The sequence below is a fragment of the Lactuca virosa genome, chromosome 6 (genome assembly GCF_052849685.1).
Source record: "Lactuca virosa cultivar CGN04683 chromosome 6, Lactuca_virosa_CGN04683_v6, whole genome shotgun sequence".
Lineage (NCBI taxonomy): Eukaryota > Viridiplantae > Streptophyta > Magnoliopsida > Asterales > Asteraceae > Lactuca > Lactuca virosa.
Window position 1 is genome coordinate 202,356,780 of NC_136431.1, and position 15,388 is coordinate 202,372,167.

Below are 15,388 nucleotides of genomic sequence, written 5' to 3' on the forward strand. Positions count from 1 at the left end.
GCCTTAAGGTAGGACCTTGTAAAGGTTTGGGCCCAATTTGGAAAATTGGGCCATATGTTGGGCTTTGACTCATAGTTGACTTTTGGGCCTTGGCCTCGAATCAAGCTAAGATAGGGATAAAGCAGTCTTTTACCCCAAGCATGGACTTATGGTTATGTGTTAGAACCCAATTATTAATTGGGTGTTATTTTGATGTTGACAGATTCGGGAATCTGTCAGCCAGCAGCCACAGCTTTATCTGCGGGACTTCAGCAGTGTGAGGTGAGTCTCCTCACTGTTTGTATGGGTCTAAGGCACCAATGCCGACCCATTTAGTTTATGTATGATAGGAAGACCCGGGGGTTAGCCCTAGGCATTATGCATGAAAGACCAGGAGGCGGCTCCCGACACACAGTATGTTATTATGTATGGTAGGAAGACTCGGGGGTTAGCCCTAGGCAATATGTATGAAAGAACAGGAGGTGGCTCCTGTCACACTATATGCTGATTAGCTAAGTAGAGTAGTATGTATGCTAGTTGTCTTTGTGATGCTTGCATGGAAGACCAGGAGGTGGCTCTTGGCACTTGTCTGTGAGACCGAGGGGGGTGGCCCCCAGCTTGGCAAGAAAGACCACGTGGCGGCCCGTGACATAATGGCAAGACTATGTTTGGCACATAACATCTTTACTGCTTATGATATATGTATGGCTCATGGTTATGTATGACAGTATGCGAGTTATGTGCTTATATGCTCCGGTTGATAGAGACCGAAGGGGTAGGCCAACACCCAGATATGATAGACAGTATGTTGATATGTATGGTATGTGGTATTTGGAGAACTCACTAAGCTTCGTGCTTACGGTTTACACTTTTGGTTTCAGGTACTCGTTTTCAAAGGAAAGGAGTCGGCTTGATTGCAGCGCATCACACTATGCTTTCCGCACATGAGATCTTCGAGATTACACTCTGATATGGTTTTATGATAATATGTTTTGATTATTGACACTTTGGTTTTTACATGAGATATTATTAGTAGGAATGTTTTTATACTGTTTTATATAATAACTTAATTAAAATGAAATTTTTGTTCTTGAATTTTGGAATGTTACAAGTTGGTATCAGAGCCTTGGTTTGAGGGATTTGGGCACACACTCTGGTGTGTCTGGACTCAAACTAAGGACTTGGTATGAAAATTTTCAAAAGTAAAATCATTTTATAAAAAGAAGTTTGAAAAGAATTTGAAAAGAGAAAATGACTTTGAAAAGAACAAGGTGTGTGATGCGTGCAATCAGCCGAACTCAAGTAAGTTTTCCCCAACATACCCATACATGTTATGTTATGATATGATATGATATGTGTATGAGAACTGCATGCTAGATTAGGGCTAAGGATCTAGGAAGAATGCCTTATATGCCTACTGTATGTGTATGAGAACTGCATGCTAGATTAGGGCTAAGGATCTAGGAAGGATGCCTTATATGCCTACTGTATGTGTATGAGAACTGCATGCTAGATTAGGGCTAATGATCCACGAAGATGCCTTATATGTCTGTTGTGTGTGCTTGATGAGCTGCATGATAGTACTGATCAGTCAGTGATACTACCAAGGATGATAAGCTTAAAAACTTGGATATATCGTCGATAGATAGCTTCCACGGAAGGGAGAAAGAGTTTTTAATTAGTTTGTGATGCTCATACTCCTTGAATATTGATATATAAGTAGTTAATTGATGAAATTTTACTAAACCTTCTCCTTTAATAACATGCTTAAGAACAACTGTAGTATCTTCCATTAGGGACCCAATAAAGCATTTAATGGTTTTTCTCTACTTCCTCTGTAATTGAAATATTTGAGTTGATGATTCATAAAATGATTCACATTAATATCATATATTAGAGAGATCTAGAATAGTGATGACACAATTGGAAAATGACGCGTAGATTATAAAAATGTTAGGTGGAAGTCAAGTTTCAGGTTCTTCTAATCATTGCTTGACAGATCATTTGACCAAACATACCAAACCAAATAGTAACTGAAAATTATTAAAATTAAATATATATGAATTTATAACATATGATTGGTAATGATTCAAAATGTATTTTAGATTGTTAATTTTAATGTAATTATTTTTACAATTATAAGTTTTAACAAATCGTTTATTTATTATCAAAACTTAAGTTGTTGATACATGCTAACTCATGCCTAATCCGTTGGTTTAAATCAAGTAATTAGTCACTCGATATTTGAAGATAAATAAAAGTCTATTTTGAAACCAAATCATTCGATGAAATTAAAAAAAAATGAATTTAATATCTCTTTAGCTATTATGGTAAAGTATAGATAGATACGATATGTAACAACTTTTGATACCATGTGGGCATGTTTTATATAGTTTACAATGCCAAGGCCAAGTAACATAAAAGAATGGGGTTTAGTTCAACACGCACTCTTGGGTTATTATGTATGGACTCAGTACTACAAGTCCAGATACTAGGTATTGGCCTATTGGGTACTATACTGGACCTGGACCTGGGTACTATAATTAGACCTCATAAATTGTAAGACATTAAATGAGTTGAGAAGACTTGACCATGACACGGCCCATTTAATAACCGTTTCATATTAGTGTTCATATTAAGCTTTAAACCATGTAAATATGTTGTGTTATGTCAGATTGAAACATTTTATAGGTTTGAAGTAGGAGACGAGTGAAAAAGAAAAAGTAAAACACTTGATTTGGAAGTTGTGAGGTGAAATGGCAAAATTCATAGTCAGTTTAGAGGACAGAATAGAAAGAGTAAGAGTTGGTTGGGGATGTAAAAGAATTTGGTCGCGAGGAGGAGTAAAAATAATTCGCTTTTGAAAACTCGAAACACTTTCATACTTTTTGTTTCTCCTAATCTGATTCAACTTAGTCCGTCCATAATTTTCCTTTTAATTTTAAATCTTGAGTTTGGCCTACTACAAGTTTACAATATATAATATATTTATACAAAAAATTATAAAACGTTGTATATAATTAAACGGTTCATATTCGAGTGATTTTCAAGTTGAATATCTTGACCCTAACCCAATCTGTTTAATTTTCTTGTTGTGTCGTGTCAACCTGTTTACTTATATGTGTCGAAATCTCTTTACCCAAACCAATTTATTTCATGTCGGGTTGTTCTATCGTGTCAAGTTTTGTTAGGTCTAACTAAAACACAATGCCACAAAAAAGTTTGTATTTAGGTTAGGTTCGTACATATATGTTTGTGTGTTAGGGGTGCAATGTCGTTTGAACCGCGATTTTGTAATTAAAAACTCCAAACCACATTGAATATCAAAGTTTCACACCATTACGAATCATAAATCGCACCATGAAAGTTCTAAACTGTATTATGTGTTATTGTTTGGTACATGTTAAACAGTTTGTGTAGTTTGATGAACACCAGTATTTTTAAATCATCAAAATTTCAAGTTTTGTCCAAATATTGTGATAATTTGTTAACCTTGTTGATGTAGACTCCATCTAATGTAATTTTGTTGATGTTTAAAATAATCAAGTGATCAAACCGATAAGAAAGGATAAGTGCCTGAACTAAGACATATTTAAAGTTAGATAGCATTTAGACCTAGGGAGAGTTCAGTGTGCATGTCGATACAATTTAATTTTCGACTTTTTTTAAAGATTATACAGTCAATAATAGATGGACATGTTGGACACCTTTTTTGGGATTAAACCAATAAAATGTATTTAAAGAAAGAAAAATAGAAATCAGAAATTAGTGTAGAAATTAAGAATCTGATATGGAGGAATATACTTTCGTTTTTCTTATATTCAATATGATTCACAGATATATGTATTTATACAAGTAAAGAGATAACAACAACTATCTAGGATACATCTTATACTTAAGGAAAGGATAAACATTTACAACAAAGACTCGTAGCTTTGCTCTCGCGAACACTTCCCCTCAAGGTGGAAAATATATATCTATCATTCCCAGCTTGCTAAGAGAGCACTAAAAAACTCTCCCACACACTGCCTTCGTTAATATATACATAAGTTGATCTTCTGAGCTAACATGAGGAAGTTATATAGACCTGCTCTCCATGTGATCCTTAATGAAATGTTGAACAATTTCAATATGTTTAGTCCTGTCATGCTGAACAGGATTATTAGCAATCTTCACAACAGAATCATTATTATAATTACATAGGGGCTTTAGAGCTACTCCCAAATCGCGTAGAATTCATTTTATCCAAAGTAGTTCACATACTCCATGAACCATTCCACGGAACCCAGCCTCTACATTTGACCTTGAGACAACCTTTTGCTTCTTACTTCTCCATGTAACAAGATTACCTCCAACAAATGTAAAATATCTCGAAGTGGACTTTCCATCCATTCGATCCCCAGCCCAATATGCATCAGTGTATCCAATAACATGATGGTCTTGATTCTTTCCAAAAAATAAACCCTTTCCAGGAGTGGACTTAAGGTATTTTAGAATTCTATATACGACATTCATATGATCTTTTCTTGGTGCATGCATGAAATGACTAACAACACTCACAGCATAGGCAATATACGGTCTAGTGTGAGACAATGTAACGCCCGTAGATCCGGGCTAGTCAATTTAGAGATAATAGGGGTCGAAAACGACTTTTTGACAAAAGATTATTTAGAAAAAATAATCTTAACCAAGTTGTAGAATACGTCTCAAGGGTTCCGTACATATAAAGAACGTTGAAATCCTAGTTATAACGAAGAAGTTATGGTCCGTCGAAGTTTTACGGCAAAACCGGCACGACACCGGGAGACGTAAATAGTGAATTTACGATGGATGACTTTTTAGCCTTAGAAATCTAAACAAAAGTTGTAGTATACGTTAAACCGAGAACATAAAAAAAACGAACGCCCAAATCTGACTTCGTATGAGGAAGTTATGAATTTTCTAAGATTTGGCTTAGCAGTGCACAACCCGAAACTCGAATTTTAGATCGAGCGGTTTTTACCCTACGCGACCTAAATGAGAATTGAAGATATCATTAATAGGAACTCAACGGTAAAAAGACAGACAAAAACAGAGTCCGTATGTAGAAGTTATGAATTTTACGCTGACATTTAACAGTATAATCTCCTCGTACTGTTAAATTTAAGATCGGTCGAGAATTAGCCGATGGAGTCAAAATGAAAGTTGTAGATCTTATTTTTACCTACGCGTGGATATAAAGAACGTCAAAAACGGAGGTCGTATGTGAAAGTTACGGATTTTAGAAGTCGGAAGTGTGTTGTGCGAAAATGGGTGATGTGGCACGATCTTGGTCATTGCTTTCTCCCCAAGTCTTGCCACTAGATGGTGACATGTGGCACCAAGTTCTGCCATTTTTCACCCTATAAATAGAACCTCTCCCACCCTCATTTTCTTCACACCTTTCCCATTCTTTCTTCTCTTCACACTCTCTCTAGAACCTCTCTCTAGCCCCGAAACCACCCGAAAAGCCTAGGGAACCTCCCTAGCATGAGGCGGAAGCCCCGGAGTGCTCGACGACTCCGAGAAGAAGAGCTTTTCGGCTCGGGAACGCTGCTCCAAGCAAAGCCCGATTTTCTATAAAACTCGTTGTAAGTGAGCTACGCCTACGCTATTTTTAATATAGCTTTTATTTAATTATAGTAACGTTATTAGGAACTTATAATAAGTACTTGGGCTATTATTATGGGTTATATAAGTATTTTTTTAACGCTTATATAATAGTAATAATAGCTAGACTATTAATTAGTCTCAGCGAATAATAGACTAAACTCTAGTAGTAATAATACTAGGTTTCGTCGAAGGAAATTATTTTTAAGAAGCGAAGCGTTGTCTGACTTCGGAATCACCACCTTTTCAAGTGAGTGTATGGTCCCTTTCATCTTACACATATATATGAAGTATTTAATATAAATTACGTGCTATGTGTGCATATTGTCTGAATACTTGCTGTCTATGCTGGGTGAAATACTTTTATACACGTTTTAAATGATTTAAATTGTATATGTATTTTATATCTACAAAACGTGTTGGGTAAAACATGGGTAGATGTAATAGTTGCTGTGTGACCAAATAAAATAATGAGAGGCCTCGATATAGATGTTATTGATGATCCATTCATCTAGCGGAGTATAGATGACGACCACAGACTATTCTAGACAGTCCAGTGGAACGCTAGCAGGCTCGCAACCTGTAGGTGTTTATTTGAACTGTGTGCTCACCAGCAGTACTCCATCCCCCACATGGTTGCCTTATTTGACATGAATTGCTGAGGAACCCCCGAAGCATGTGTTGTCACCCCGATGAAAGTCCCTTAGACTAGGTCCCTTGTGTTAGATGTTTTAGGGACGTAAAGTGAGGATAACGGGAACGGGTAATCGGGGTTGTTTGGTTTGATAAAGTTAATAAACTTATTTATTGTGGGTTGAAAACCCTATGTACTCACCAGGTTTCCCAACCTGACCCACTCAGTTTATTTATATCACAGGTGTTGATATGAAGTCACATTACACTGAGAGATTAAGGAGATATAAATCACTAGTGATAATGAATGTAAGTTCTGTTTATGCTTATGTTTCTGTATTGACGATGACATCCCAAATATTTTAAAATGAATAAAAATACTTTTCTTCGGAAATGCTTTGATAACGTATTTATCATGTTTTACTGGGAACAAATTCCGCAACATTTTTATTAAAAGAGGTACTCTGATTTTTATAAAGCATAAACAAAAATCGGTCTTTTCTGGCCGTGAAAATGGGGATGTCACAGACAAGTATATGAGTTTTCTAACCAACTTCTGATATCTTTCTTTATTTATGGGTACTTGATCTTGGAGTACTTATAATCGGTGGTTAGTTTCGATATAAGTGTCAACCGGTTTGCAATCAAGCATACTTGTTTCGGTTAACAGATCCAGGACATACTTGCGTTGACACATGGTAACTCCATTTTTAGATCTAGATACATCTATACTTAAGAAGTACTTCAGGTAACCAAAATCCTTCAATTTAAATTCAGTAGGAAGCATTCCTTGAAGCTTTTTCATCTCGTGCGGGTTATTTCCAGTGACCACTATATCTTCAACATACACGATAAGTGTTGTCACGTTGTCATTGTTGTTTTTCACAAACAATGTGTGATCTGCATACTTTGTTTATACTCTGTTTTTTCATGAAGGTTGAGAATCGACCGAACCAAGCACGAGGGGACTGCTTTAACCCGTATAATGCATTTTTCTAATTTACACACCTTTCCTCTACATTTAATGTCTAGCAGTGGATCCATATACACTTCTTCATCCAGATACCCGTTTAAAAACACATTCTTTACATCATATTTCCTAAGAGGCCAGTCTTCGTTTGCTGCAATGGATATTAAGATGCGAATAGTATTGATCTTAGCCACGAGTGCAAATGTATCCCCATAATCGATCCTGTATTTTTGTGTGTATCCCTTCGCCGCCAGCCTTGCTTTGAATCAATCTATGTTCCCTTTTGAATCAAGTTTAACTGTGTATATCCACCTGCATCCTATCGTCTTCTTCCCATGAGGAAAGTTTACTAGATCCCATGTCTGATTTTTTTTTTTTTGTAACGCCTCCATTTCTTCATTTATACCTTTCTTCCACTTTTCGTCTTTCATGGGCTCTTGTACATCGTTGGGTATAGAAATGGTGGATAAATTTTCAATCACTAGTGCATGTGAGCTTGATGGGTGATGGTGTGACACGTAATTGCTGATTGGATACTTTAGTTTTGCCTTTAAGTCCGGTTGGTATTTTTTCTTTGGAACTCCACATTTGTTCCTTATCAGATATCTTTAATCAGATATATCTTCTCTTTCCTGAAAAATAGGACCAAACATATTTTCTGGAATATTAGTTATGTCAGGCATACCCTTTGTTTCCACATTTTCGATGGTGACAGCATTTATTTCGGCGGTATCTATTCCAGCGGGGGTTGTATTATCTTCATTGAGGGTTGTATTGTCTTCATTGTAATCATCCTCCAATGTTTCAAATTTGTCTTCAATCGGTGTATAGTTGTTCGTTTCACTTTTACTACCTTCGTTTACCCTGTTACCGAGGTTAAATTCATTCAGATCCTCAACAAGCTCCATTGGTTTTTGATGTGTGTTCGCTTCTCCTTGTTTCTCCTCCTGAAGCGGAAACTCATTGCTAAAATATTGCATAGTGTCATGAAACTCTACATCTCGGGTTACATATACCTTACCTTCAATAGGATCGTAGAATCTATATCCCTTCTTTTTTTTCTGCGTACCCATAAAGAAACATTGGGTTGCTCGTGGTTCAAGTTTTCCTATGTTTTGGTGAACATAGGTGGTGCATCTGAAAATCATTGGCTCTAGGTCATAGTTAACTAGTTTTTCTACAAATTCTTGTAGTTTTTGTAGTGGAGTTTTGAACCCTATTACACGAGACGGGGTTCTATTTATGAAGTATGCAGCTGATCGAACCACTTCACCCCAGAATTTCGAGGAACATTCATACCGAATAGGTAGGCCCTGATAATCTCAAGTATTTATCGATTTCTTCTTTCAGCCAACACGTTTTGTTGGGGTGTTCTAGCACAAGAAGTTTGGTGTCGTATTGAGTTTTCTAGACAGAGTTGTGTCATTTCGTGGTTGATGTACTCACCACCATTATCCGATTGTAATAGTTGGATCTCCTTCCTATATTCTATTTTGATAAGGTGGAGTAGTTCTTTGAATGCAAAGCCAACCTCTCCTTTCTTTTTAAGGATGGATACCCTAATCATTCTAGTACATTCATCTACAAAGGTTACAAAATATCTAGCACCATTAGGAGTGGGGATTGGAGTGGGGCTCCATACGTTAGAATGAATTTTCATGAATGGGACAGTAGTTTTAAAATTACTAGGAACATATGAAATTTTCTTGTTTTTTGCCAATTCACATGTCACACTTGAAATCACTACCTATTGAATTCAAAACCAAATTTGGTTTAAGTTTCCTAAGATAACTGAAAGATAAATGTCCGAGACAGCGATGCCATAACATTGCCATAGACTTATTCACTTGCTTTACTCCTGTGTGATATGCTTGACTCCGATGATTTTCTTCGAGATAGTACAACCCACCCTGCCTAGTACCATAGCCAAGAATCTGGTATGTCACCATATCTTGAAACACACAGTCATTTGGCCAAAAGATTACATAACTATTCAAGGCTTTAGTAATTTGACTAACTGAAAGTAAGTTTGATGATAGTGAAGGAACTACAAGGACGGAATCAAGATCCATGGAGCTTGACACTTTTACAAAGCCTTCGCCTATTATGTGTTCTAATTTTCCATTAGCGGCTTGAATAATGGACTGTTTTGGGAGGTATGATGTTGTTAGGTTTTCGGAACTGTTCGCCATATGGTCAGTTGCACCTGTATCGATAATCCAATTGTTATTTTGAGTATGGTTATGTTGTTACTTACCAGATTTGGCGGTAGTGTGAGCTGCCATTAGAGTGGTTGCTTCTTGAGGTTCTGAGGAAGTAACCACTGTTGCTTGACTAATTTTCTTCCTTGGTTTCTTTGTGAAATCCCACCATTCTAGGTATCCAATGATCTCGTAACACCGAAGTTTCGAGTGCCCTTCTTCCCCGCAATGAGTACAAGTGTAAGTACTTCCTTTCCCGATTGAGTTCTTTCCTTTCTGGGGCCATCTTCAAGAGACCATATGAACCATACTATCCGACTCATGTTTCTGTTCCTCCATCGTCTATCATTGGGTTTGATATTTTCAAATGTATTCATAGCATGATTCCAGATCCAAAGGTGGATATTTTCTCAGAATTTCACTTCTAGCTTGATTAAACTCAGCATCAAAGTCTGCCAAGAAAATATGAACACGGAAGCGAGAAATCGTTTTATTCAAAGCAAATTTTTGCTCTACAGTATCTTCCTGTGTTGTCAAACAGATGTCAATCTCTTGGAATATGCTCACTAATTCGTTGTAGTATGATGGAAGTGACCGTCGATTCTGTCGAGTGGTAAATGACCTTTGGTTTAACTCAAAGATTCAAGTTTCATTTGTTCCGCCACAGAAGGTTTTCGCAACAGCCTCTCATATTTCAGTCGTCGTTTGGAGACGAATGAAACGGGGAATTAGGGTTGGACTCATCGAGTCAATAAGCCAGATTTTAACCTTGTTATTGTCAATCAACCAAGTTTCGATTTGTTTTTCATTACTTGTGGGTTTCGGGGTTGTGTCTTTGATAAATCCGGACTTGTTCCTTGCTCTGATTCACATCTCCATTAGTTGAAACCACAAGGGGTAGTTTGTGTCATCGAGAATGACTCTGGTGGGAAATGGTGCATCTTGCGCGTTCCGAACAATGACCGGTGAAGGATTTGAGGAGCCTGAGTCACCCATTGAAAGATGAGTTTTTACGTTCTTCAGAAAATTGTGGTATGCTCTGATACCATTTAGAAATTAAGAATCTGATATGGAGGAATATACTTTCGTTTTTCTTATATTCAATATGATTCATAGATACATGTATTTATACAAGCAAAGAGATAACAACTATCTAGGATACGACCTATACTTAAGGAAAGGATAAACATTTACAACAAAGACTCCTAACTTTGCTCTCCCCAACAATTAGTAGTGGGTAGAGTTGCACATAATCAGATTAAAATCGATACCGAATGGTTTGAAACTAGCTTGGGTTTTTTCGAAAGTAGGCAACCAGTTTTGGGTGAAACCGGATCAAATTGAATCTGATTTTGGGGCTAAAATATTCGAACATGTATAACCCGTAACATATCGTATTGAAACCGGATTGGAAAAAACAAATTTGAAAATTTCTAGTTTTGAAACTTTTTCCAAACTTGATTTCGGTGTCTCAATTTAGCCAAATTTGCATGTTAGATCAGAAATGGGTTAATATGCAAAACACAAACACTTTGTCATGATGAAATGTTTTTTAAGCCATATGAGATCATTTAAGGAGTTAAAACTTAAAACAATAAGTTTTATAATCTTAATTCAAAAGAAAATATTTCTCGGCTATATGAGATCTTTACACCCTGCTCCTGAGTATCACTTAACGAAAGAAGAGAACGGAAGTGAGAGGATTTGGAAGGAAAACAAAGAAGTTTGGGTGCTCCCTAGTTTTTTTTTTGAAGAGAAGAGAAGAAGAGAACAGATTTGAGAGGATTTGTATCGTTCCAAACTTTCCTCCCAAAATGGGCGGAATTGGAGAGAAAGAAAACGCCTGGAAGATAAAAGGTTGGATTATGACGAAAATACCCTTTAGCCTAATAATAAAAGGATACGTTCCCTATCTTCTATTCTACCTTTTTGATCGTCTTCTTCTCTGTTACAAACACAGGTACGCAATTTCTTCTTATTCTGTTCTTTTTTTTTTGTTATTCTTCTGTCTTCTATTCTACCTGATTGATCGGCTTCTGCCTTATGTTTGTTACAAACTGAATTTGTGTTACGCCTTCTGCCTTCTGTTACGAATTCTGCCTATTGTTTTTTGTTAGCCTATGTTGTTACTCTGTTGTTGTTACAGAATTTGTACACAACAGATACCCTTCTTCATGTTGAGAGTTCAACATTAATTCACCCTTTACCAACTTTTCTGTGGAACCTGCACAATTACTCATTATTGTTAATTAAACAGAAACATAAGAATGAAGCATGTGTTTTTTTGTAGCTAATTACATGTTATTTTTATCAGAATGACTGTTTTTCCCCTGGATTACATTCAATAAATCAGAATGACTGTTTTGCCCCTGGATTACATTTAACTTTTATAACAAAAAAAGTTTATTAATTATATTTAACAAATCAACTCTTTATAATTACATGTTATTTTTATCAGAATAACTGTTGCATAAATGGGAAAACATGTATGCAACACAGCTGGGGGAAAACTAGTTCTGGTCAACACAGGGGTAAAATGGTCTTTCTGTATTTAAAGTAGTTTAAGCAGGAAAGTCGTTTGGGGGGATTGAATATAATTTCTCCTTTATTCATGTTCTTTCTTGATCCACACTGTATCAAAATCCACATATGAGCCAGCTGATTGTTTTAACTTTTAAAGACCCTTTGTCAGCACAATAACAAAATCACTAACTAAACGTCTGTATAGTGTATATAGCTGATTGTTTTAACTTTTAAAGACCCTTTGTCATATATATAACCTGTAGAAAGATCAAAGAGTAGGTTATAGTACTGATATGTAGTAACAAAATGTCTTCTCAAAAGTCAACAAAAGTCAAAGCTAGAGTATAACTAATACAAAGCAAAGATAGACCTGACAGTCTCTTCTTTGGTTTCCATTTTCCATTCTCAACATGGTTTCCTTGCTTCAGCTTTTCCATTTTTTCAGCCAACATATTTTGGTCTAGCAGATCAGAATCAAAATTCTCCTCCACCTGCACAAGGGTGAAAAAGGAACTTTCAATCTGCTGTTCATACGAAAAAAGTTTATTAATTATAATTAACAAATCAACTCTTTATAATTACATGTTATCAATGTTGTTTAAATTTAACTCAAACTATTTGATCATGTATCAGAAAAAGGGATTAGTTCATATATAGTCCTTATGGATACTCCGGTACTCAACCCTGCTCATGCTTTAAGAGCCCGACAATTGCAAGTCGTTAACTTGATTTGCTTGTTATTGACTTTTATTACACAACGTAATATGGCCAACAAAAAGCGGGTTAGGTTACCCACTAGAAAAGTTATTTTAGAAAGACAAGTTGTACGGGAATAGTTGCTACACAATCTTTTAGAAGGTGGTCAATGTCGTGACCTTATTCGTATGAGTGAAAATGCTTTTAGGAGATTGTGTGAAATCTTACAAACTGTAGGTGGTCTACGACGTACGCAACGCATGTCCGTTGAGGAACATGTTGCTAGATTTTTTTCATATTGTAAGTAATGATTTGCGAACTCGGTTTACCTCGTGGATGTATCGTCGCTCTAGATCAACAACGAGTAGGTGCTTCCATAGAGTATTACGATCGATTATAGCAATAGAAGGTCTTTATATTCAGCAACCTACAGGTGATGTTGTCCCGAGAGAAATTCAAGAAAGTAGGAGATTTTATCCTTTTTTCAAGGATTGTATAGGGGCAATAGATGGAACACATGTTCGTGTCCATGTGCCTAATAGAGATGCCCCTAGATACCGTGGTCGTAAGGGATACCCGACAATAAATGTGTTAGCTGCTTGTACATTTGATTTGAAGTTTACGTATGTGTTAACGGGTTGGGAGGGTACTGCATCAGACTCGAGAATAATAAAGAACGCATTCACTAGAGATGATAAACTACTAATTCCATCAGGTAATTTATTAAACCAATGTAATTTCAATATCTAATATTTTTCAATAATATTGATTAAGCTCTTTATAGGTAGATATTGTTTAGTAGATGGGGGTTTGCCTCATACGAATAAACTAATGGTGCCATATAGAGGTGTTAGATATCATTTAAAAGAGTACTCCATGCGTGGTCCACAAAATTCTAAAGAGTTGTTTAATCTTCGTCATGCTTCCTTACGTAACGCCATTGAGCGAGCGTTTGGTGTCCTTAAAAGAAGGTTTCCTATCATTCGAAGTACAACGGAACCATTTTACTCTTGTGAAACACAATTTGCCATATTTTTGGCATGTTGTATTCTACACAACTTTTTATTAGATGAAGACCGCGACATAAATCTTGAAGATGAGGTGATGCAGGAGATCTTAAACGGACCATAAGAGCAAGATCGTCGTAATTCAACAGAAACAGATGAGGATAATAGTAGGGCAGATCAACTAAGGAATTCAATTGCAAATGAAATGTGGGCAAATTATTTGGCACATTCAAACAATTAAATTAGTATGTAAAACTAGTTTCATATTGATACATTTTGTTTTCAATTTCACATTGTATTGAGGATTGGTTTTTGAGATTAATTATGTGATTTACCCTTCATATTTTTCATTAGTATTATGCTTCGTATTGTGGTCTAACAATGTATGATTCTTTAATTTTTATTCCTATGTGCAAAGTCATCATGAGCAAACAGGAAGCTAGTGGTAGTGAAAATGAACAAGTTAAATGGTCAGATAAAATGGATTATGCGTACATCAAAGCGATGATTAAACAACAAGAGATAGGCAATAGGGTGAATGGTAGTTTCACACCAACTACATATGCTCAAATGGTTGAGGAGTTGAACACAGAGCATCAAATGGATATTACCAAAAGTCATTTGAAGAATCGCTACAAAACCTTAAAAAAAACATTTTTCGCAATGGTACGATTTGTTTAGGGGAATTTCATTGAGCGGGTTCTCTTGGAATTCGTCTACTCAACTAATAGAAGCGGAGGAAGAAGTATGGGATAATTTAATAAATGTAAGTGTTCCTTTTATGTCTATGTTATTTTTTTTTAATATTTTATGTTATCGTTTGCAATATTAATTATTTTTGAGTTGTTAAACAGTCAAAACCTGAGGCTGCGTTGTTAAGGACAAAAAAGATTGCAAACTTCGATGATATGTTGATATTATTTGCAAGGGATAGGGCATCTAGTGCACATGTTGAAACAGCGAAAGAAAGAAATGACCGATTAAATAAAAATGAAAAAATTCAAGTTGAAACAATTAAAGAAGTTGATGACTTGTTAGCTAACAATGAAATTCATTTGGAGAACGAATATGTTGATCTTGATGATGACATTCAGGGTGTTATTTTAACTCCGTTTTCACAAGGGCAGTCTTCAGGTGCAAAGAAGTGTAAGAGTAAAAAGAGGAAATTTGAAGAAGAAGAAGAAGAAGAAAAAGAAGATTTTAACTCAAAGATAATGAAATCGGTTGATAATGTGGCTGGTGCTATCAGGGAGGGTAATATAATATTTGATAGAGTTTATCCTCAGGAGTATACAGGGGACGAAATTTATAGAGAATTGGAGTTGGTGGGTTTGGAACCCCATGAATTACCGAGGGCTCTAAATTTTTTGGCAGCAAATCAAGCAAAAGCTAGGACATTGTTCGGTTGTCCCCTTTAGATACGGATGGGTATCGTCAAAGATATGATGGATGCACGTGATTAAATAACCTTGGGTGATTGTTACTGGATTGATCTTATGGGTTTATGATTTTGGTTTTTTTTAAAGTTGTTTGTGGTTTTTGTTTTGCATCTTGAAAACAATTGAATAACATGCGGTTTTCCTTTTTTAAAAAAATTGTTTTGTTAATGTTTTAAGTAGACGAGGAGGAGGGGAGAGTTGGTTATTTTTTTTTTCTTTTTTTTTTTTTTGTGGGAGAGGGGGAGGGGGGGGGCGTAGAATGGATGTGGGGATGTGGGGTTGTAAACACTTAAAATATTACTCAATAACATG

General features: G+C 36.0%; 1 pseudogene; it reads left to right on the forward strand.

Moving 5' to 3' along the window:
• The first annotated feature begins 14,060 nt into the window (after positions 1–14,060).
• On the forward strand, positions 14,061–15,100 carry LOC145118736 (uncharacterized; annotated as a pseudogene).
• Positions 15,101–15,388: the final 288 nt, after the last annotated feature.